The 23,124-nt window shown below is 59.7% G+C and overlaps 1 long non-coding RNA gene across 11 annotated transcripts; it reads right to left on the bottom strand.

The window, feature by feature from the left end:
- LOC132686748 (uncharacterized) lies at positions 1-22,960 on the bottom strand. 11 transcript variants are annotated; one of them, XR_013553272.2, is made up of 10 exons: positions 22,619-22,922; positions 22,151-22,361; positions 19,830-19,901; positions 8,606-8,704; positions 8,141-8,279; positions 3,762-3,937; positions 3,251-3,399; positions 2,520-2,636; positions 779-979; positions 1-264 (listed from the first exon to the last, which is right to left on the bottom strand). It is a non-coding gene; the product is annotated as an uncharacterized LOC132686748 (long non-coding RNA). The 11 variants fall into 11 exon arrangements; XR_014136459.1 differs by having other exon boundaries at positions 3,762-8,279; positions 22,619-22,960; XR_013553269.2 differs by lacking the exon at positions 3,762-3,937 and having other exon boundaries at positions 6,704-8,279; positions 22,619-22,938.
- Between the last annotated feature and the right edge of the window lie 164 nt (positions 22,961-23,124).

The raw sequence follows: 23,124 nt of genomic DNA, 5'->3' as shown, positions 1-23,124 counted from the left end.
TTCAACATTCAGGAGTCTTTATTAGATCTGAGACGGGACCGCCATCTCAGAGGACTCTCAGCTCGGACGCCACAGGAACTGGGATGGACCAGGGTGGAGAGCGGTGGCCACGGGAGCAAGGGTGGGACGAAGTGCTCTCCCGGGTGGCTCCGGGTGTAACGGGCAGCCCAGGCTGGAGCTGGGGTCTTGCCACTTCGATCAATCCAGGAGGGCTTCTCAGAGGGAACCCATGCCAGCCGGGCACAATAAGTCCTTCTTTTCGGTCTGAAAAGAAAAAAATGGCAAGAGTGAAAAAGGTTCTCTTTGGATGGAGACCTTAGCAGGAAGCAGAGGACAGAATTCCAGGGAGAGTGTCCAGCGGCCCTCGGGGCTCCCCTCCACCAGAAAGGCAGGGGGCTGGGGAGGGCTGAGCCTGGGCATGTCTTCCAGGAGCTCTGCCCAAGGCCATGACAGGGCGAGGGACTCAGGTCCCCAGCAGGGGAGAGGTAAAGGCCCAAGAGACTCGGCACCAGGTGGGGAACATGCTTCCGTTGGCCAAGAACAAACCTGGGAAGGTTTGGGTGATTTCTGCAGCAACTGTGGTCTCTTCTCCAGTCCCGTCTTCACCCCCAAAGACGGCCGTAGCATCCTGCGGCTTCCCACCTGCCGCGGGGTCCCTGCCCACGGGCTCTGCCCCTCAGTCACTCAGAGTGTGTTAGGAGGTGTTCTGCTGGAGGCACAGGGGAGGGACGCAGCCTGTGCGGGGGACCCACCAGGCCCCATCTGAAGCCCAACTTACCAGCCCCGTGACACGGGGTGACCCACACATCCTTCGTGGGGCCCTGACTGCAGCTTTGCCAAGCGGGGGACAGAGCCACTCCAGGCCTGTCAGCAGATTGACAGAGAAGACGGCTGCGAGAGGGCTCGCGTGAGCAAGTGGTTGTGGAATCGAGGTCAGCCCCTTCCTTCCTGGGGTGGGGAGACCTAGGAGCCTCAGCACCTAGGAATGAACAGGACGAGCAGGGGCCACACAGAAACCTGCGTTAGGGGCACAACCGTGGCCACGGCCTCCCTCCCCTGCCCCGGCCGGAGTCAGGAGCCAGCAGCTTCGGGAGTCCCTGGGGTGCACCCCATCTGACTTCTCCAAGGGCTTTAAAATCTGAAAAGAGAATCTCCGGAAGAGGAGGGGGGTCCGAGCCCCTGCGCTGCCCAGCTCCGCTCAGACCAGAAGGCCCAGCCTTACGTCCCTGCCTGCCCTACCTCCATTCTCGCTCCCACCCCTGCCCCTAAACATGGTCTTTACAGGCCCCCGACCTTGACTGGGGCGGTACCGTGGAGGGGTGTGGATGGGGTCTGCCTCACCCATTGTACTGGTAGCTCCCCAAAGGGAAAGACTTGTCTCCCTCGAACTTGGGCTCCTCGAGGCCTCCGACTTCTCCTGGCGCTCGTCCTGACCCGGGCTGGCTCCCAGAGGCCCTGACGTGAGCCGGCCAGTCCTAAGCACCCCCGCTGAGTCTACCAGCCTCCCCCTCCACTGCTCACTGTCCCATTCCTTGCCCCAGATCCTCAGGCCGCCCGGGGGGCCCCACGAGCCCCACGAGCCCCAGGCTGGCTAGATTTGGGGGACAACAGAAGAGAAGGTGCGTGTGGGGGCCTGGGGAGGGGTGGTGGGCGAAGCTCAGAGCAGGCCCTCCCCCGCAGGGGGGGAGGAGGAGTCCAGACGGAGCAGGGTCTGTCGGCTCCGCCCTCCCAGCCCAGACACGGACAGCCAGCATCTCCTAGCAACAGTACAGTAGCAGGGGGCTGGGAAGGGGGGCTGGGAAAGCGGGGCGGGGAAACAATGATATCATAAATTATCCCCAGCCCCTCCCTGCCAGCCCACCCTGCCTCAGTTGAGAATGGCCTCCTTTCTCTCCCCACCTGCCCCTCATTGGAGATTCCCTCAGCAAAGCTGGCCCTGCTCAGTGCCCCTTAGAGATGCCCCTCTAGGTCAAGGTGACCATTCTCTGCCTTGTGCTGGAGCTCCAGAGGGAGGGAATTCTCACCATCTCAGGATCTCTCAGGGACCCTGTTGGAACCTCCCCAGTGGCAGGAGCAGGGAGCCTGCCTTCCTAGGGGACTCCCCCCCTGCTGAGGGCCTGAGAGACCAGCCGTTTCCGATGGCCTCTGGTTCTGGCTTTTCTCTTTGGGTGGGGATGGGGGCAAGGAAGGGAAATTTCAAAGCGTTTTGTGACACTGACTCCCCTTCTCTCAACAAGATTTTGTTCATTCATTAAGTATTATTATCATTGTTTTATTGTTAAGTAGCCTCCACACCCAATGTGGGGCTTGAACTCATGACCCTGAGATCAAGAGTCGCATGCTCTACTGACTGGGCCAGCCAGGTGCCCCTCTGAACAAAAGATTGCAGACTTGTGTCCCCAAGTCTTTAAGGGGCACTCAGACCTCACCAAGGTACCCATGTGTGTTTCCTTAGGCCATCAGTTGGAGTCCACGAAGCCCAATAAAGTGACTAAAGCAGGTGACAGTCCGTTCCTTACCTCTCAAATTAGCTATGTCAAGCCCAGGGTCAGAGAACTGGTACTTCAGCAGAACAGGTCTCAGTTAGACACTGGGAAGGACCTTGCAAGACAGAATAAGCAAGATCGTGGTGTTTCCTGGTTGGAGAGAGGAAAGGTCTGTCATGGAAACAAGAAACTGGGAACCTTTTAAATTGATCACATGGATGCTTTCTCTGCCGTATTAAATAACACATAGGGAGTACTTAGCATAGAGCCTGACATGTCGTTGGCCCCCATCGTGGCCATTCTTATTGGATGGCTATCAGGAGGAAGGGATACATCGCTGGAGACCTACGTCCCATCCTCCAGGAACCCCATGGGAAAATCCAGATAGGAGATAGTGCCCTGAGTACAAGATGGCAGCCAGTTGCTATGGCAACAGAAGCAGAAGGAGTCCGGTTGGCTGTGGGGGCCGCGCTGGAAAGCCAGCTGGTGCCAGATGGACAAACCCGGCAGAAGGTAGCCCTGGCCGGGTGAGGCTCATGCCCCTGTGCCCAGGGCTCTCCCTCCATATGCCAGCCTCAGCCTGGTCCTTCCCTGCAGGCCTACAGGCTCCACTGCTACCAGTGGGGGATGATGCCCAAACCATCCTTCCTCCCAGCTCTTGCTTGTACAACAAGGAATGACCGCTTGGAGACAAAAGCCCCTGTTGCTCAAAGTCTCCCTGGCCCATAGGCTGAGGGACCTCAGTAAGTCTGAATTCAGCTCACTCCTGACAATGCTGAGGAGCATAAGATCATCAGGGACTTGAGAGAGTCCTGGGCTGGACGGCAGGGCTTGGAGGGACCACTTTGGGCTCATTCCCTGCAGCGTCACGATGTCCGGCTAGCGCTCCCTCTGGAGAACGACGAGATGCGGGCTGCGGGGAGCAAGCAGGGTTAGGACACTGTGGGGGACCCTCACCCCACCCTCGCTCTTCCCAGGGCTGCTGGACGGTGTCTACACCGGCCCTAAGGGGAAGCTCTTCCTGAGGAGGATGGCCACCAAGACACCTGCCTGCTTGAGCCCACGAGAGCCCTGGGCAGCGCCCGGAGCCCAGCCCCGCCCTCAGACAGGCCTTCATCACGGACTGCACCGAGTCCCTCCTGGCCCCCTCCTCCCCAGCGATCCGTGCCCTCATTTCCAAGCCGCGGAAGCCCTTCCAGACTGTCCCCACCTCAGTGGCCCCTCTAACTCTGTGTCCCTCTAGAATTAGCACTGTCCACCTGCACATGGCCTCACCCTCATTCACACCGACCCAACTGATCCCTCGGAGTAACCGTGGAAGGAAGTTAGGGTCCAAAGACAGTAAGTGACTTGCCTAAGGTCACCTAGCTGGCAAGGGAGGGAAGCCAGGGTCTCCTGACCGGCCTGTCTGATTCAGAGTCGACAACCAAAACCTCCTTCTGTTGTCCGTCCTGTGGACGGAGCCCCGCTATCCAATCTGTGAGCAGCCTGCAGCCCGACGAGGTGCCCGCTGCCCGTCTGCTGCTCCCGGGGCCCAAAGCCACACACTTATTACAAGGAACAGTGTATGCAACAAGGCGTTGGGGGTGGGGCAGGGGTCTATCCACATGCTGGTTGACAGCAGGCAGCACTCAGGTCAGGCAACGAGAGAAACCTTCCCGGGGGAGGACGAGACTGGGTGTGGAGTCTAAGGCAGCCTCGAGCCTCTTTTTGGGCCCTGGCTTCTCTCTACCTTCCCAACACAGCCCTCCCCGAGCCAGCGAGCGGGGAGCCCCGTGCAGGACCTGGGGAGCCCCGTGAAAGGGCGGGAAGGGAGGTAGAGGGGCCGGGGTGGAGGGAGTTACAGCAAGGAAGGAGGCGGGCAGCAGGACCCTGCTGCTGGGGGCCCGCGGGGCCTGACAGGACCGTGGAGAGGAGCCTGTCCTGGGAAGGTTCGGACAGGGCCTCACTGTGAGGCTCTGGCTAGGTGTCAGCTTCTCCATTTCCTTCCCAGATCTGGTTAAAGCCTGAGGCTGCCCCTCAGCCCTCCCCTCCTCCAATCCCCTTCCACCCACCCCTTAGCCCCGGGAGCTAAGCCCCCTCACCTGACAAGGCCACTTCCGTGGCCACTCACAGAGAAGCCTTTGTGCAAAGGCTGGGCCTGGGGGAGGGGCGGGGGGCGGCCCCCCCACTTCCCTCTCCCCCTCCCCCCGGTGGCCACAGCAGCTCCTCAGATGCCTCTCCAGCCTTCCGCCACCTTCCCCAGGAAGGATCTCCCCGCCTGATAGCCCGCACCCCTTCCCTCACCCAGTCTCCCAGGGACTTTCCAGGGCTGAGCCCCCTCTCTGATCTTCAGTCCCCAGCTGCCCATCTCCTGTGCTGCCCTCGGGGCACCCGTGCTTCTCCCAGGGAGCCCCCACTGGCCTACCCACTGTGTAAGCGGGGGCACGCATGTGGACGGTGGGGTGAGTCTGGGGGAGGGGCAGAGACTCTTCCTGGGGGGCTCCCAGGCCTCCGTTCCCTCATTTGCAGAACTAAGCAGGAGCCAGTGAAACCTCCGGCTGGGCACTGGGCTAAGCAGGCAGCTGGATGCCGTGTCCTTGTCCCTCCTGGGAGGGGCTGTGTGCTGCTCGCCGTCCAACCCTCCCCCCCCCATACATGGCATCTCTGAGGCTGTCAGCTAAGCACTCTGCAAGTCCAGCCCCCCTGCTGGGGCACATGAGGCTCTCTCGGTAACCAACTTCAGCCTCCGTGCCCCATCTCCTCCCAGCCCAGAGTCCCTGTGACGACAGCCCCGTCCCCTATCTTTCTTCCCTCCCCTCACATCAGCTGGCCCCGCACCACTGCCCACTCCCTCACACCTTGGACTTGACGACCTCCTGCTCACCTGTCACCACTTCCATCCGATTGATTGCCGTACCACTTGCCCCTTGGCCCCTCCAGGAGGCCCTCCCTGCCTGCCCAGCCCCATGCTCCCCGGAGCCTGGCTCAGGTCTTCAGGACAACGGTCCTCCCGGTGTCCCGTGGTGCCCGTCTGCCCTCCCTGCCAGACTGCTGGTTCCGCAGAGCAGCCCCAAACCCCACCTCCGCCTTCACCCAGCGGCACTCGGCACACGCCTGTTGACGGAATGAGCCACGGAGGCAGGAGCCAAGGGAAAGGAAGGTGTGGGTGCGAGAGGCGCTGCCCGGGAGGAAGGGATGGTCCTCACGTGGGTGATGTGGAGGGGGAGGGACCCGAGGGCCTAGCAGTTTGGTGACACCGCAGGTGGAGGGGGGAGGCGGGAGCACATGCTGAGCCAGTGAGCACCGGGACCCTGTACCGCATCTGGGGAGTGGCCACCTTGCGGTTTGGGAGGGAGGCTGGCTTCTTCGCCACCAGGGAAGCCAAAAGCACAGGATGCTCCCCGCCCTCCTTGCTGCTCGGGCCTGGGTGGAACCCAAGCAGGGGCACCTCTCCAGCCTCTGCCCCAGGAGCTAAGGGCAGGAGCACACACAGATCTGGAGTTCAGAGAGGCCAGAACCTGTGAAGCGGGCAGGTTTCTAGAAGTCTAGAGCCCACGATGGCTGACGCGATAAATGTAGCAGGACCGTGGAGCCCTGGGGAGCACTCACAAATGAAGACCTGGAAGACTGAATGAGCAGAACCCAGGACGCATGAGCGAGGATGTAACAGGAGGGCCAAAGGCCACAGGAGGAGGCAGGACCGGGCCCAGCGGGGACTGCTCTGCAGAGGTCTCCTGGCCTGAGGTGGGGGTGGGCGGTGGGCCCTTGGCGGGGCCGTGGGTGGTCTCCCAAGGGCCAAGCTTCACAAGGGCCGTGAGGAGGGAAGCCAGACCGCCAGGCTGAGCAGGGAAAACCTGGAGCTCCACCTCGAGGACACGACAGTCCTTCAAGGCCCCAGAGAGACCCTCAAACTGGCAGGCGGTCCTGCCTGCCCACAACTTACCCTCCTCCCAGTTCTCACCCCCCCCCCCCAGTCTTTGTGCATCACCCACAGTCCATAAGATCCCCGTCAAGTCCTCTGACCACCGGGTGCTCACGGGGTCTGTGAGTGAACGGGAGGCCGCCCCGTCAGCCCTGCTCCTGTGCCAGCCTCACTCTCCTCTGGGACTGCCATGCCTCATCCCTCCCGTCCGCTCTCCCCAGTTCTACTAGCAAGGAGACTCAGCCATGTTCCCGGCCAGCCAGCAAGTCCTTCCTGGGTTCCCGGGGCCTCAGCCCCTGCCACGTCCATCCACCTGTCAGAGGCCACCATCGTAGGGGTGCCAGCTGCCTAACATGGCGCCCTCACCCGCCCTCCGCTTCCGTTCCCACAGCATTGCCTCCTACCCCTGCCTCTCTCTCTCTCTCTCTCTGAAGCCCGAGCCCAACAAGGTGGGGGGCCAGGCTGGGGAGCCAAGGCCGGAGGAAGCAAGACAAAAAAGGACAGAAAAGCCGGCCCCTTGGCATCTCTCTTTGGCATCTGAGTCCGGCTCAGGGAGGGACGGCAGAAGGGAAGAAAGAAAGTAGTGTGAGTTTTTATTTCTGTCCTCTTCCTGCCACCTCCCCCCCCACACACACTTTGATGAAAACAAAATCTCTCCCCTTTTCTCTCTTCTCCAACCCCCTCCCCTTTTTTTCTGGCTCCTACCATGAGCCTCCTGGAATGCAAATGAGTTGTATTATGCAAATGTATGCAAATCAGGCTTAACGAGCGGAAGGAGGGGGCAGAATGCCTAATGAGTAATGGTGGAGGGTGGCAGGAATGACCCCCCCCTCCTCTTCTCCCGTTCCCACAGCCTGGAGGCTGGCTGGGGGTAGCAGGGTGTCCCTCGCTTCTGGGAAAGAGCAGAAGGTCAAGGCCCCATCACCTTAGAAGGCTGAGGATGGCCTCGGCTGTAGGTGAGGGACAGGAGAGCTTGAGGGTGGAGAGGGTTAAGTACAGGGGACTCCGGCTCCCTCGCACAACCTTCCCAGAGTCTCTGGATGCACCAGCCTCCCTGCCTGTGCGGCTCCAGTGCTGAAAGGAGGCTGATGCTCATGCATGCCAAGGCTTGTGATTCAGAAAGGAGGATTCCCAAGGGAAGATTCCCAACCAGACCCAGGTTCTTCCTGGGGGTGGGGGTGAAAGCTGTCTCTCTTTGTGCTTTGGAAGGTGGGGGCTGGGGCGGTTGCCATGGCAACATAGCATGGAACACCCACCTCCCCAACATCCAGCCCCAGAGGACCTAAGAGTTGGGGGGGGGCATAATAGACTGACACCCCCTGATGCCCCCACCACCTGGCACTGCCAGCCAGAGATGGCGGCATCACATCCTAGCGAGAATAGCCCCTTTGTTTCTGGGCTCCCGGTGTCGGAGGAGCAGGCCTGGGCACACAGAAGGGCCTTTCCCAGGCCCCGTTCCAGTTTGCGTGGCTCTTGCTGGCCTCTGGAGACTCCTTGTGGCCATCCGCTGGCCTCTGTGCCCTGGCAGATGGCTGCCCCTTTCCCCGTGGGCTTGCCAGCCACTGCTAGGTATGCCTTCCCCTGTGCTTCTCTCTGAGGCCTCCCCTGCAAACCTCTGACAGAGAGAGCAGTTGGGCCCACCTCTTCCCGGCCTGTGTGGACACCTCACACGCCCAGACACGTGCTCTGTCCCCTTCCGTGCAAGGACAACCTGTGACCCTCCCGACCAGCATTAGGCCTGCGCACGCACGCGAGTCAGGCAGGGAGGTTCCTACAGGACACATCAGACACAGTGGGCAGGGCCGGGCTGGACTTGAGGAGGCTGCCTCTTGGCATTTCCACCACCCAGCTGAGTGACCTTGGGCATGACTCTTCCACTCTCTTGGGATCTGTAAAATGAGGGATATAGGGCGGAGGCTCATCCTGGCTCTGCCTGACCTTACATGAGTTTAGGTTAGGGTACACACTTCCCGCATCCACCTCTCATCCTTCCCACCGCTGCAACAGCACCCCACCCCCACACCGTTCAGTTCCCACTCCCCGAAGAGGACAGACCCAATTTCCTGGAGATGGAATGCCAACTGCCCTCAGCTTTTCCCTCTTCCTGAGACCCCGCAGCTGCCTGCAAACAGTCCCCACAGATTACAAAATCTAGAGACCGAGAGAAGACCCCCTCGTAAGCCTCCCAAAGGGGGCCTGCAGGCCGGCTACTCACCGCCCGGGAGCTGTCCGTGGTGCTGGACGCGGCTCTGGCCCAGGAGTGGAGGAAAGCGGGCGGGAGGGTGACGAGCACCCACCCGCCCCAGGTGAGAAGCTAAAAGGAAGAGAAGAAGCGGAAACATTGGGAAACAGTAAGCAAGGGCGCAGACACCCCCGAGGAAAGTCTCTCCTCTGGGAAGATGTCCAAATTGCCAGTGCTGCTTGGGGGGAGGAGGAGCCCAAGGGTCCCTGCAACTCTGAACCTCACACCCCTTCATCCCTAACGACTTAAGGGTCATAGGTTAACTCAGTCTCCATCTGGATCCTATTTGGAAATCCACAGGGAGATACAGTCATCGTTCCTGCTCTTGGGGAAGAGCTCGGGTTGAGGTAGTTGACAGGGTACCGACCTCTAAATTCCATCCTAAATTCTAAGGTTCCTACAAGGAGTTTAGAAATAAGGTTGGGAAAGATGCATAGTTGAAGATACGCAATCTGCTCAGTTGTATTATAACCATCAAGAGCTCGAGAGGAAAGGCAGGGAAATAGGAAAGGGCATGTGTGTGCCTGTGTATGTGTGCACAGGTGCGTGTGTGCGTGTGTGTGTGTATGTGTGTGTGTGTGTGTGTCCCAGGGCAGAGAGGTAAGCCTACATCAGTGGTTCTTAACCCTAGCTGCACATTAGAAACACGGAGAGAACTTTTAAATGATACCAATGTCTAGGCCTCAGTCCCAGAAACTCTGATTTCATTGGCCTGGAGGTGGACCCCAACATGTTTTTTTTTTCTAACGCTCCCCAGGTGGTTTTAGTGCATAACCAAGTTGAGAATCACTGGCCTGGAAGAAAGCACATACGAAAAAGTACAGGGGTTAAGCCTGATGAGCCGGAGGGAGAGGGAAAGCCAGGGCCCCTGAAGAGGAAGGAAATAAGCAGGAAGGAAAGATCTCCTGGGACCTCCTGGTGGCCCCAGGCCTGATCTGGATTGGAGACCGACTAAGGCATCGAGCTTGTCTCTTTGGTGCTGTGGAAGCTCAAACCGTCCCAATGAGACGAGGCAGGGAGACGAACTGTGTCCCCATCCCAGGCCCTTGTGCAGAGACAGGGCATGGGTGCAATGACCCTGGGGGCATGCTGCTCCCCTTCACCCAGAAGGTCCCCAGGGAGGCAGTTGTAGAAGGTAAACAGCAACAATGGTCTCTTTCAGTGTCCAGATTCCAACCCTTCAGTCCAATTAGCAGACACAGCAAACAGCAATTCAGCTGCCTTCAGCCGCTGTCATAACAAACTCAGAGCAGCCTTAATGGGGGGATTAGGGCAGGAGGAGGGGGGTGTCACTCAGAGCCTTGGGAGAGCCTGGGTGGCAATGAAGGGCTCCCCTGTTTCTCCCAGCTCTCTCCCACCTGAATATGCAGCTACTCACCTTTACCTTCTATAACCCTGCTTCTCATTTTCCTCAAAGCTCCAAGAATGGTTTTCATACTTTTGTCTACTCTTTCCCTCCAATGATTTTTAAAACGTTAACCTAAATTCATTTATCCTGCAGGGAAGTTGGCACACCTGCCCCTGGATGAGCCAGCGCCATAACCCCCCATGATCTCTGAGGTCTTGATGGCAAAGGAAGGAAGGCAGAAAGGTCAATCTGTCCCCAGAGCATTGGGGTGGGAAGGTGGGGAAGAAATAAATATCAGAATATTCCAATTCCCAAACCTTGGGAATTGCAGACTTCAAGAAGGACTTCCAGACCCAGAAGAACGCAGAGGGGCCTATGCTTCTCTGGTGGGTTACTAGCCTTGGGAATTGACTTGGGGGTTGGGGTAGGGGTGGGGGCTGGGAGGCAAGAGGAGAGAAAACACCTCTTCTTAAAGTTGCTCAGTCTGTATGCTGGTAGGCGGGTCTCTATTTGGTTGGTTAATTCTACCCACTACCTAACCGGTCCTTCAATTTAACACCTGTGTTTTTTGTCACTCTGGAAACTTAATGGAATACACTTGGAGTTATCATTTACCCATGCCACATTCTCTATCTCCATAACTCAGTTTACCAGTTGTAAGTTCTCCACCAGTAGGTGGTAAGATCCGTAAAGAACAGAAAACACAATGGCCCTTCTGCCCTTGTGGACTCTAGCCTCTTAACAGGCTTCTCGAGGGCTGTTCCTTCTCCCCACGCTTCAGACACTGCCTACCCAGGTCCCCAGGAGTCCCTCCTCAACTCCGAAGCTGGAAAAGGAGGAACTTCCTCAAGTTTAAATGTTGTGAGACCCTCGGTCAAGAACATACTGAAGAGCTACCCTGTTTGCATTCTGAGATCAACCGTATGCTTTCCAATCCTTGTTCCAAACTGTGGCCTTTAACCCTGCTGTACCCTGAGAATTACTCTCTGCGCATGGACACCATAACATATTACAAGATCTTTTACACACAATTCCTTGTCTGCTCCGTGTAACAATCCCGAGCGCACATCTTCTTCTCCCCCTTCTGTGAACATCCCACTGAAGCTCAGAGATATCGTAGCTGGTGAATGACACACAGAAGCACAGACCCCCATTCAGTCACACAGGCTGTTTCCATTTCTGTCCCTCCCGAGGCTTGCTGATGGTGATGATGCTTATGACTGGAGAGACCTTGCAATGCCTCGAGTTGGGGAAAAATTGACCCAGGTGAGGGTGTGAGTGATGAGGTAAAACTTGAGTCAGATACTGAGGAGAAAATTGCCTTTGAACTCTGGGACTCAGAATTCAATAGGAGGGTGCTGGAATGAGGGCAGGGGACCGAAATGGGTAAAGAAACCAGCCTAGAACTTGGTTCCCAGTAGGAATGGGTGGATGTTGCAAGATCTGAAGAATAAAACTAAAAACTCATGGACACAGACAGAAGTGTGTTGATAGCCAGAAAGAAATTTTCTAACCGGTAACCGGTGAGGCCCTTGTGAACCCCTTTCAAGCGAGGCCCCTGCACCCCCACTCCACCAGTGCTCCTAGCGGGTTCAGCTGCCATAAAGGTTGGGGGAGGCAGGCAGCAGGACTCCGTGGTGTCACAGCGATGTCTGCATTTCGAGGAGCCTCCCGGATCCCAGAGTGTCTGTTCCTCCGGTGGACTTAAACCTATGTGCAGCCAGGCATCCGTGATCTGACAGCCCAGCCTCCTGCCCACGGGGGTCGCACACACCCAGCCTCACAGCATTTACTGAGTTTGTCACCCTCATGAGCAGACACAGCCCCCAGCACAGCCACCCACCCCTCTCCCGCAGCCCTGCCCACACACCCACGCGCACCACCACATGTACCCGTAAGGCAGGCAGCACGCACTCACCCCCACGTCCCTCCCGGCCTCCGTCCCCTCTCCCCGGAGATCCTTGTTCTGCAGGGTGTAAGCCCTCCACCCGCCAGCTTCCTCAGGCCTCCCGTCCTCCTTCGGAGACCCTGTGGTCAGACGTGCTAATGAGGCCCTACGATAACAATATAAACCCACTGTGGTTAGAACAGAAGTTGGAAGTCTTGTGCGCATGAGTCTCAGCAGATCCAAATACGCATTTCCAACCAGCTGCAAGAAGAGTTTAAAAAAAAAAAAAAAAAGCACCTGTCTTTCTCGTGCTTCACCTTCCTCCTCTTCCTCCTTCCCCTCCTCCCCCGGTCACAACCAGGCCCGAGGCTCTCTCCTTTCTCCTCTCTCCCTGGCCTTCCCTTTCCCTGCCGCGCTAATCCCCTCTCTTCTGATACATCCCCACCTTACCTTCCAGTCCTTCCCCCGGGGTTTGAAACTACGGAGCGACATTAGCAACGCACGGGGGTCTATGGTTCCTCATCTGTAAAATGGGGTTAGTGACAGCTACCTTACGGCATCTGAGGATCCAAGAGAGGCTCGTAGACGGAGGCTGTTACCGGGGGGTGCGGTGTGGTGTTAGGGACTCCCGGTCCCTGCCTGAACCCGCTCTCTTCTCCCTAATCCTGTCTCCGCTGCCCCCCTCCGAAAACACCAAATTTCAAACAGCTGAAAAAGGGAGAGGCGAGAGGCGGTTCATCTCTCCTTCCTCCAGATCTCTGAAGGGAGGAAACGTGTGCCCAGGCTCTCTGAAGCCTGACTGTTTCCGTTCGGATTCCCCAATATTTCTCCCACATAATATGTAATTGAATCATAATCTCCGAGCTGTAAAATCATTTCCTGGAGGAAGCTGTAAATTTACACCGGGAACTGGACAGTACAAGGTCATTTTGTCCAGTTGTCCCGCGTTCTGGAAGGCCAGGTGGTGGGGGGTGGAAGGGGGGGATAAATGCAGCAAGGCATTTATCTAGTTTTATCTAGTTTTGTTTGTTCACTTTTGTTCTACCAAGTCACTCTGGACCACTCTCCTCTCAGCTGCACCAAAACACTTTTGCTTAAAATATTTAGGTCAGGCCAGATAAATGGATTCTTTGAGGAAAGGCCCTGATTAATCTCTCTAATTCTTTGCTTTCTCTGGGCAGCATAAATACTAAGCTACAAATTCCTTTGTGTTCGAGCTCCTCCAGGCTATGTGCTCTTGGAGATGATTTCTAAGAGCCAGGATGGCGTGGGAAGGTGGGGTGTCCTGAAAGACCCCAACTCAAGCCATTTGGTCAGTGAAGACAATGCTGGCACGAGAAGCTTTTCAAGACACCAGACTCAGGTCCTGGGTGGGAAGGAGTAACGAATGCAGAAACGAGGAGGCTGAGACACAGCGTGCACCCCACCGGACCAGAACCCAGGCTGTACCTCCCGTTCAACCTCCCCTGGTCTCCACCTCGCCATTCTCAGCTCCCAGCCCAGCTGGGTAGACCTATGTGGCTTCAAGGAACCGATTTAAGCAAAGACCCTGTTCTTTCCTTTTCTCCTTGAGGGGGGGCGCTCCCCCAAAGCTCCCACCCCAGCAAGAGCTGTGGATAAGCCAGCGCCCCCGGGAGAGGCCTGGGCCCGGAGCCTGAGGCACTGTCCCAAATAACCCTGCAACCAGATTTCAACAGATCCCTCCCTTGGAGCGGCTTCCCCCCTCCCACCACCCCCTCCCCTCGCACTGACCCACTCCGCAGACGGCTGGCCGGGAGTGGGGGGGGAGACGCCCCATCCTGAGTAACCACCCCGCCCCTTTCTCGCCTTCCCCCCCCCAGAGCACCCTGCTAACGTGAGATCGCGCGGCGCCTCTGCGCCGCCCGGGGTTGGGGTGCGGTCTTGAGGCCCGCGGGCCACCGGTTCCTCCTCTCGCCCGCGCGGCCCGGGGGTCCTCGCGCCCCCAGCCCCTCGTTTGGCCCGCCCCCCGCCCGTCCGTGCGGCCAGCTTTCCCGGGGCCCTCTGCGCAGTGTATGGGGTTATTTTTACTTTCGGTTATCTAGCTTTATGAAGACTCCACACCACTCATACAGCTAGATAACCAAAGATAACAACCAACCCCGCCTCCTGGCTGCTGCCGCCGCCTCTTCCACGCAGCCTCCCGGCCGCCGCCGCCGCCGCCGCCGCCGCCCCCGCCCCCGGACGCCCGCCGGTGGAGGTGGGAGAGGGCACTGGGGTGGAGGTGGGGGCGGAGAGAGAAACGGAGCCCAAGACGGAAAGGGACCCGGAGTACAGGACACAGGCACCACGGACTCCGAAAAGGGCGTGGGAAGGACGCGGCGCCGGCGGCGTGGAGGCCCAGGGATCGCCCCCGGACCCGAGAAGCTTCGAACGCCCGATTTCCCCAGCCGAGCCAGAAGCGCGAGTTCGGCGGGTCCTTCCGCACGAAGAGGGACTCGCGGGCTTTCGCGCCACCCGGGAAGACCGCAGGGACCGCGGCGGAGGCCTCGGCCAGCCCACGGGGTCCCCGCCGCCCTCCCTTGGAGGCTGCGGGGCGCGCCCCACAGCCCAAGCCTCTGCGTGGGAGCCGCGGGGACCCCCAGCTCGCCAAGGGCTGGAACCCCGCTGCCCGCTGAAACGGGGGGGAGGGGGGGGCGAGCAGCGAATCATGGGGGAAGCCCCGGCAGCGTCCCGGCAGGGAACAGGAAATCCCGGCAACCGGGAGGGAGGCAGGCTGGTGCGGGGTGGGCGCCCCCAGAGCCTCCCAAGCGCGCCTCGGGGAGAGAAGAAAAGGGCAGAGACCCCACCCGGGAGGGGTTCCGGGAGAGCACCCACGAGATGGGGCAGGCGGTGCAGGTGAGCGAGCCCCAGGCCCCACCTCACCCCCCCCCCCCCAGAAATGGCTTTGCACAAAGAGGTCCACAAAGCCCCCAAGGCTGTGAAAATGGCCGGGGGCCCGAGGCGGGAGGTGCCCCTGGGGCTTGGCGGGGATTCCGATCGAGAACGGGAATCGTCACGGAGGTCCCGGCGGGCAGCCCGGAGGAGGGTGTGGGGCTCGGCCGGCCCCTCGGGGCGGGCGCGCCGGCACGCTGGACGCTGGCGCTCGCCCACCTGCGGCCCCGAGCCGGCCAGGCCACTTACATGGAGCCCAGGGCGCCCATCGAGCTCTCCCGCGCCGTCCTCCCGGCGCGTTCCCGCCACGGAGAGCCGCGGCCCGGGTCCGGGGCGCCAGGGCTCATCGGGCGCGGGGTGCAGGCTCCCGCGGGTCTCAGCCTCCGCCGAGCCGCGGCCGGCACGGCCGGGCGGGCCTCGCCTCCCCAGCTCCCGCCTCCTCGGCGGCCGCTGCTCTGGCCCGGGCGCGCTCCGGCTCCGGACTTTTCATTCATCCTTTCACGCTCCCTCCCCAGGCCAGCCTCCGATTGGCTCCGCCACGTCTGACGTCACCACCTCGTCTCCCCGCCGGCCCCGCCCCTCCCCTGCCTTGGAAGAGCTGGAGCGCGCAATTGGGGCGCCCCTCCCCCCCCAGAACGGGGTGGGGGAGGAACTACTACCTCTGTGTGCGGATTCCCAGCCTCCTGCGGCCTCACCCACCCCGAGACCCGCCTGCCGTCTCCCATCCGCTGCCATTTGGGGCTTTGATCTCAATCCTCCCTCTTTCTGGAGGTCCTACATTTTCCACTCGGGCCCCAGACACGTTGCACCAGGTCCGGGGGTGGGGGTGGGGGCAGAGACGGGAAAAGAGATCGGTGAAATGTCAAAAGGAACCAGATAACTGGAGATTCTACCCCCACCTGCCGCCTCCGCTCAGGATATCCTTTGTGCTTGTGTTCTGATCCCTTCCAGACTGGGATCCTAACCTTTTAGGATGGGCGGAAACCTGTCTTGTTGGTTTTCAACCCCAAACAGGGAGGGAGAGATTCTGGAAGTTAGTCTGAGCGAGACCGGGCCTCCCTCTTTGCTGTGCGGGGACGGGCATCTCTCGGAACCTGCTCGCTGCACCAAGGTTCCGGGTGGAGGAGGCTGGAGGGACCCAGCTGGCATTAACCCTGGCAGCACCCACAGATCTGACCCAGCCACGGAGGCCCTTGCCACCGCCTTCTCTCCCTTGCCCTTCCTGGTGCGCCTCCAACGGCGAGCCCTGCGCCCCCACCTCCGCTCCAGCTCCGGGTGTCTGGAGAGCTGGGGTTTGAAGTTCCGGGCTTCCCTGACCTGGCTCCCCATCTGGCCCAGAGAATCAGAAAACGCAGCGTCCCAACCCCGGGCACCTCTCGTCTCCCCGCAGGGGGAGTCCGGATTCTCCGTGCCTGGCGGAGCTCTCTGGGAGAGCTGCGGGGCCCTAGCTGAGTCGCGTTGGTCCTCGGCTCTGCGAACTCCCTTCCGGAGTTGTCACGCCCCTCCAACCACGTTACTCTCGGTCCCTTTGCTAAAAACTCCTACGACTTACATACCTAGAGCCTGTGTGTCTGCTTGGTAAGGGCCGATCCCTATCACCTGCCGTCCTTGAACACTATGCCAACAGAGGAGCGCTCCAGGGGACCTGGGGTCTCCCCAGCAGGCCCAGCCAGACTGTTTTATCCACTCTAAGGCCTCGCCTCTCTGCACAGTCTAGGACAAAGCCGAGCCTGAACACCTTTCGCCTTGGTTAGATGCAAGCCAGTGGCCAATGGGTTTCATTTTATGCACCCCTCAAAGGTTGGAGAATGTCTGAATAATCACTACATTACTGTGAGGTGGGGGACATTTCGAAATAGGATAAAGGCCGGGGGCCTGAGTTTCCCTACCCAAGCGGCAGTATGGGGCTGAAGCAGACGGCCTGACTTCCCCAGGTCTCGGGACTGTGCTTGGCACAGCTTTTTTTTTTTTTTTTTCCCCCCTCTGTCAGCCTCCAGAGGGTCTCAGGACCCTTACCTAAGGGAAAGGCTTTCTAGAAGCTTCCACAGCATCAATTCTTTACCCTCTCAGAACTGGGAGCACAGCAGCCAACAGTGGGGAAAGAAGAAAAGAGATCAAGTGCCCACTGCCTGCTTTCTTTCTACCTGCCCCTCCCAGGTGCCCCTCGAACTCAAAATGGAGCATGGGGGTGGGGGGCGTGCACTGGGGTCTCTGTTGCCTCAGTTCAGTGGCAGAAAAGTGGAACCTTCCCCAAACACTCACAGATAAACCTACCCTACTGGCGTGCTGCTAGACGCACTCCTTCAATGCACCCTCCAAAACAGGCCCCAGAGAAACTATAGGCCCCTCCAGCCTTCCAGCTTCCCACCTACAGACCTCCCCCAATATTTCTAGGTACACGACCTCACACCCCCTTATAAGATACCCAATACCCTCCAGACGTTCCAGTAACCCTAAATAGGGCCTACACTTCGCACACACACACCAGCTTGCCCTACAGATATTTCCGCATTTGCCCCCACCCTCCCCGCAAGGTCCCTTAAAAGCACCTTAGGCGAACTTTCTCGGCCTCCCAGCCCCCTCGCCCAGTGCCTGCGAGGCCGGGCGGCAGGTGGGAAAGAGCTGGCTCTCCCGCTAGCCAACAGGCTCTGCTCCCTTCTCTTCTATCACCAATGCCAGCGGGGCCCCTCCCCTCCGTGGGCCCAGGCTTAGCCCCACCCCACCCCCCACCCCAGAGCCACCCAGCAGCGCTGTGAGCTCAGAGAGGGGATCAGCACGAACCTTCCTTCTCTTTCAGCCACTGCTATAATTTTGTGGGGATGGGGGAGGTAGACACAGAAAGGTTTCTTTGCCCCGTGGAGAGCCCCCACCCCCACCCCTACTGGCCAACATCAGACTCAGCTGGACCTTCTGAAAAACTGAGGTCTGGGAAGAAATGGGTACGTTTCCCAATCTCCCCCAAATAGCTAGATAAAGAGCTAGGTCCTCTGCCTCTTGCCGTGGGTTCTACAGAAGCACCTCAACCCCGACAGCGTCCACATTTAAGGAGTCCCCCACAAAAGAAAATGGAGATTAGTTTAAGTCGGAATCACCCTATCTGTCCAGATTCCGGATGAAGCAACGTTCTGTTCGGTTTTGTGTGGGCAGACTCGAACTCCCAGGACTCCCGTTCAGGGGTGGCGGCGAGTGGGGTCCCCTCGGGCTCATTCCCAGGGACACGGGGCTGTAAGCCTTGAGGGAAGCAGAGACACCCCCCCCCCACCTCCACTGGCACCTTAGCCAGGCTTGGTTTGCACAGCCAGCGCCCGCATTCCAGCTTCCGAAAGGAAACCACTTGAAGGGGAGCAGAGGAGACCGCCCTCTGGGACAGAGGCGACGTCACACCCATTCATTGGGGTCTCGGGGGTCTGACACGGGGTGGGCGCCCAGGAGTGACGGCCTGCACCTGTGGGTGCGCCTGCCAGTCTGGGTTTGCTCTCACGCGCTGTGGGTGGAGAGGGAGGGTGCTGCCAAAATGCGTGTCCCGAGTGGGATCCGCGTGGGAGGGGAGGGGTGGGGCCACCTCGCCGCGTGTGTCGGCTCCTCTGGCCGCAGGGGACCCTTCCGCCATCTCGGACCGGATGCAGCAGGCCTGAGGGAGACGGCCGCTAGGGCAAGAGGGGGCCTGAGGTCCCCTTTTGCTTGGCCTGTCAGCCTCAGTGTCCCCAAAAAGGCCTCCACCCGAGCCCACAGCTCTCTCCGCTGCGGTCGCTGTTCTCTAGAGCCATGGCCTGCAGACCCCATCCCCGTCCTTCCAGGGAGATTCTGGGGGTGCTGCGGGGAGAGCCCCCCAAGTCCCCGGCGTTGATCTGAGTCTGGAAGTGTCTCAGTCAGCTTGGAGCCTGTCCCTTGCCAGTGCCTGCCCCACCCCCATCGCCACGGTCCCCATCCCGATGCCCACCCATTGTCTGTGCCTGAAGAGCCCACGTAGAGAAAAACGTGGCCTCAATTGTGCTCTCTGGATGCAGCTTTGGGACAGATTTTTGTACTTTGGGTCCAGAATACATTTTGGCGTTAGGCCACGCTCGTGAAATATTCAGGTAATTAAATAAAAAGCATATTTTTTCTTTGTCTCGGTCCCCAGAGGAGTTTGCCTTGAGGACACAGATAGAAGCGGCGGTTGGAGGAGGTGGGTCCAGGTATTTATTTCTGCCTTTTAAGTGCATCCTTATTATGAACATTGTCGCCCATTATCCTTTTGCTATGGAATATTTGCGTTGTCTGTGGGATAGCGACTCGGAAAGCAAGAATTGGCCCGAAAAGAAATGCTGATGCTCTGGGGGACACCAATCCGTCTACCTCCATAAGGGCAGAGGAGGTTTGAGGGCTTGGGGACACAATCTGCAGGATCCTGTCGCTGGGGCTGCCGCCCTTCCCTGCCCCCAAGACAGTGTTTTTCTCGTGGTGAGAGGCCAGCCTGAGAATTCCTCCGGCCTCTGTGAGGGCTGCCCCCTCCTGCCCCCGGTCCCCCCTTAAACCCACAGGCGGTGCGCTCCGAGCCCTATGGAGCCGGGGAGGTGAGGACAAGGAGACAGAGGTGGCAGAGGGTCCAACATCAGCAAATGGCCTCCTGAGGGGCAAAAGTGTGGGTGTGTAAGGGCGCTGTGCCTGCACACACACGCCCAGAAGCCTGTGCACACGCACAGGCAAATGCCAGGGTATGTCCTCGGCCCTCCCAGCAGGAGCGTCGGATGCTCCCAGAGGCTTACACCCTCACGTGCCTGCTTCCCGGATCCCGCTCAGCAAAACCCACACCGCTCTCCTCTCTCACCTGTCACCAGGTACAGACATCTCCGGGCCTCCCCGGGGTCCCCGGAACTGGGCGCAGGGGGGCCCCTCATGCCCTCGCTCCCGCCCATCATCAAGGCTCCACAGGTCTTACTGCCATCAGAGTGGAGCAAAGTCAGAGCCCACAGCTGGAAGAGGCAGGGTGACCTGACGAGGTGGGGAGAACGAGAGGACACAGAGGCCATACAGGGCCAGCTCCCCCGCCTGCCCCTCCATTGAAAGCAAACAAATAAGATAAATACCCTAAAAGCCAAGGTGGTCGCCCACGACGACGATGACACAGGACCGAGGCCGCTGCTTCCGGACGCCCAGCCCTGTCAAGGAGGAGAATGCGAAGGTTACAGTCCCGGAGTGGCTCGGTTCTCTCCGTCCCCCCCCCCCATCTCCCTGCCACCCTCCCCCCTCCCATCTCTCCCTCCTCCACAGTCCTGCCCTCGTCCATCACCAGCCCTCCGGGCAGCACAGGGCGGCAGCTGGGAGAGAAATGCCTAGATGTGCAGGAGGGCAGGGCCCTGGGCAGCCCGGGGACTCTCCAGCCCCAAGCTGCCTGGACGCCGTGTCCTCAGCCCCCACTCACAGCCTGCTGTGCCTCGGTCCGAAGCGAAGCAAGGGCCCTCGCTTGCTCGCTCGTCCCGGAGGAGGAGCCCCTCGCCCAGCCGGACACTCTCTCCTCGCAGCCCCCTCTGCTCAGGACAGAAGGGAAGACCCGGGGGCAAGCCTCTGTTTTTCCATCCAGATCCGCTGTAAAGCGCCCTGCCCTCAGGATATCGCGGGGGAGCTTTCTAGAGCTCCTATCCGCAGGAGCAGATCCTGGAGCTGGCCTCCCCTCTCCTCCTCTGCTCCCCCCCGGCTCACACACACAAGAGGTGAGAATACAAAGCAGCTTTTTCATTTCGATGTTGGGTGTGGAACCTACTCTCCCGGCCCAGTATTTTGCTTTCAGGCTGAATTTTTATTTAGGGGAATGACTTGGGTGACCCGGCTCCTAAAACACTAAGGGAAGTGTATTTGTGTGTGCGTGTGTGTGTGTGTGTGTGTAGGGGGGGGGGTAAGGTGGTGAATCCTTCTGCCTCAAACTCAATTCCACAACTTCCTCACCTTCCTTTTTTTAATCAGGAAGATAATCTACCTTAATGCAGAGGAAACCATAAAAAGGAAGGCAAGGGGTCAGGAGTAAGTCTTACCTCCAAGCCTGATTTCTAGAAGGAGTGCTTGGAATGCCCCCCCCCCCTTGCTCCCAGCCTCAGCTCTGCCAGCCCACCCATGCATAAAGGGATGTTTCCTCTGAAATGATCCTCAAGCCAAAGAGGCGCCAACCCTCCAGCTTGCAGACCCCCTGGAAAATGGACACAGACACAGCTGGGGGCCTCCGGCTCCTTCCGCCCTCTTCAGAGAGAGTCGCGGGGTCCCTGTGTGTGCCTCTCCCTGCTGAGCCCTGCCCTGCACCCCACCCCACCCCCAAAACATACACACAGTGCCCAGGGAAACACGGTGACAAGGTCCGTGCTCGGGGGTCATGGAGCGTGTGTATGTTTGGTGACCCACAGCCTCGGCTTCTCCCAGAAATCTGGCCTCTGGGGGACCAGAAGTGGTCTGGGGGCCTCCCGCCCCCACTGCCACACAGTGGTCCCAGCCTGCCCCCAGGAAGCCCCGTGCAGGTGGGGACACCAGTGCCTTCTGTCTACATCCCCTGGCCCTTCTGAAAAAAACAAGAGATTACGGACAGCATCAGATGGGCAGGGGAGGGGATGGGGAGGGCTGCTACCCCTTCCTTCCCCACAGCTCGGGCCCCAACACCTCACTTGCCTTTCAGCTCCCCTCAGCCCCTTTCCCACCTGCCAGCTCTTGGGAAAAGCGGGGACGAAGGGGGAATTGAATTAATCTAAATCCTACAAAATGCTCTTGGATTTTTTTCCTAATTCTGGTCTCCCCCTGTGTGGGAACGTGGCTCCTTTTCCCCCTCGTGCCCCCAGCCCCTCAGACTTTGTCCTTTCCTAAGAGCTGAGGTCTGTAAGGGCGGAGAGGCCCAGAGTCAGGAAAGGAAAGGTCAGGAGTCCAGATACAGAACCATTTTCTCTTCCCTCCCATCCGCACTCCTCTCCCCTCCCGCCCCTCCTCTGGTACCAGCATTAAGATGTTGGCCGTCTGCTGGAGAGAGGGAGGGGCAGATTAATGGGATCAGTAGCACCGTGACCCTAAAGCTCCCCTGAATCCCATTGACAAACTTGGTGAGCTGTCTCGTGGTCGCCCGGGGCGAGCGGAAGGAGGGCCCCCCCACCCCAGGCTCTGGAGGCGGGGCAGGGCCGCTGCCTCGGCTCGCTGCCCTGGTCGCCCTGGACCCAAGAGGGGAGACCCCGCTCTGCCAACCACCCCTGCACGCACCCGCCCCACCCCTTCTGGTCCCCCCCTTAAATCTTTCATCAGCCTTTCCTTTCTCTGATGATCGCGCCCGCCTCCATTAGCCATTGGGCCAGGTGGGGCTCCCCGACTGATTTCAGGGGATCCCATCCCACCCCAGCCCGCATGGCCGAGGCAGCAAGGACCCTCTCCCATGGCCACTCACCCGGCTTCTGGGAGGAGGAGAGGCGGCTCGGTGGCCCCTGCCGCCCGCCCGACTGCCTCTCTCGCGGCTCCCAGCCTCCCGTGGCGCGGGGGTGCGGCCCGGTGACGGTGACGTAGCATCGGTCCGTCCATTCAGGAATTCCGCTCGCCTCGCTCTTTCTTTCTCCTGCTGCTCTCCCTGGAAGGCAGCAAAGAGGGGGTGCTGCCCCTGTCTGGAGACACCACGGCCACCGAAATGACAGCCCGCCCGGAGGACGCCCCCTTCCTCTCCGGCTCCCATGCCTGTGTGGGAAGGGGTCTTTGTCACTCGTCCGTCCCCACCTCCTCCCGCCGCCTTTTCTAACCTGAGGCAGGAAGAAGGGGCGAGGGAAGCTATTGTTCCTCCCGGCCACCCTCATCCCCAGAGGAAGAGAGAGACAGGCTGGGACAGGAGCGCGCGGTCCCCAGTCTCCCGCCAGGTCGAACTGACCTCCGGACTCGGGAGCGTCCCGGATTGGGGGGTGAGGAGTGACGGCAGAAGGACACTTTGCCGTTTCAGGGTGTCCCCCGACCCCCGTCTCCGTCAGCTGGACGAATCACAAGTCCACATCTTAGTTGTGAAGGACAAAGTGACACTTGGGGGCTGAGGGAGGGGGAGCAGGGTGGGGGCGGCGAAGGCCAGCGCTCGGAAGTCTAGACGGGAGACGGGAGGGGTGGGACCACAGATTCAAAGTGGGAGATAAATTATCTTGTTCTCAGAGCAGGGAGAGCCACTCGAGGGCTGGTTTCCAGGGCCGGGGTCCCAATATCTGCTGGACGCGGAGGGGGGGCGCCCAGGATGGCACAATGGCCGCGTCTTCTCTGTCACCCCCACCCCGCCCCTCCCCCCCCTCCCTCCCACTCTCCCGGCCCGGCCTGGGAACTCAGTCTGAGCTCGACGTGACAGACAGCAGGCCTGCATGCTAATGAAGTTTGTCTCAAGTTCATTGTCAAAAC

Source organism: Panthera onca, chromosome F1, assembly GCF_046562875.1.
Source record: "Panthera onca isolate mPanOnc1 chromosome F1, mPanOnc1 haplotype 2, whole genome shotgun sequence".
Lineage (NCBI taxonomy): Eukaryota > Metazoa > Chordata > Mammalia > Carnivora > Felidae > Panthera > Panthera onca.
Note: the sequence above shows the minus strand (reverse complement) of the source record. Positions and strands in the feature narration are given on the sequence as shown.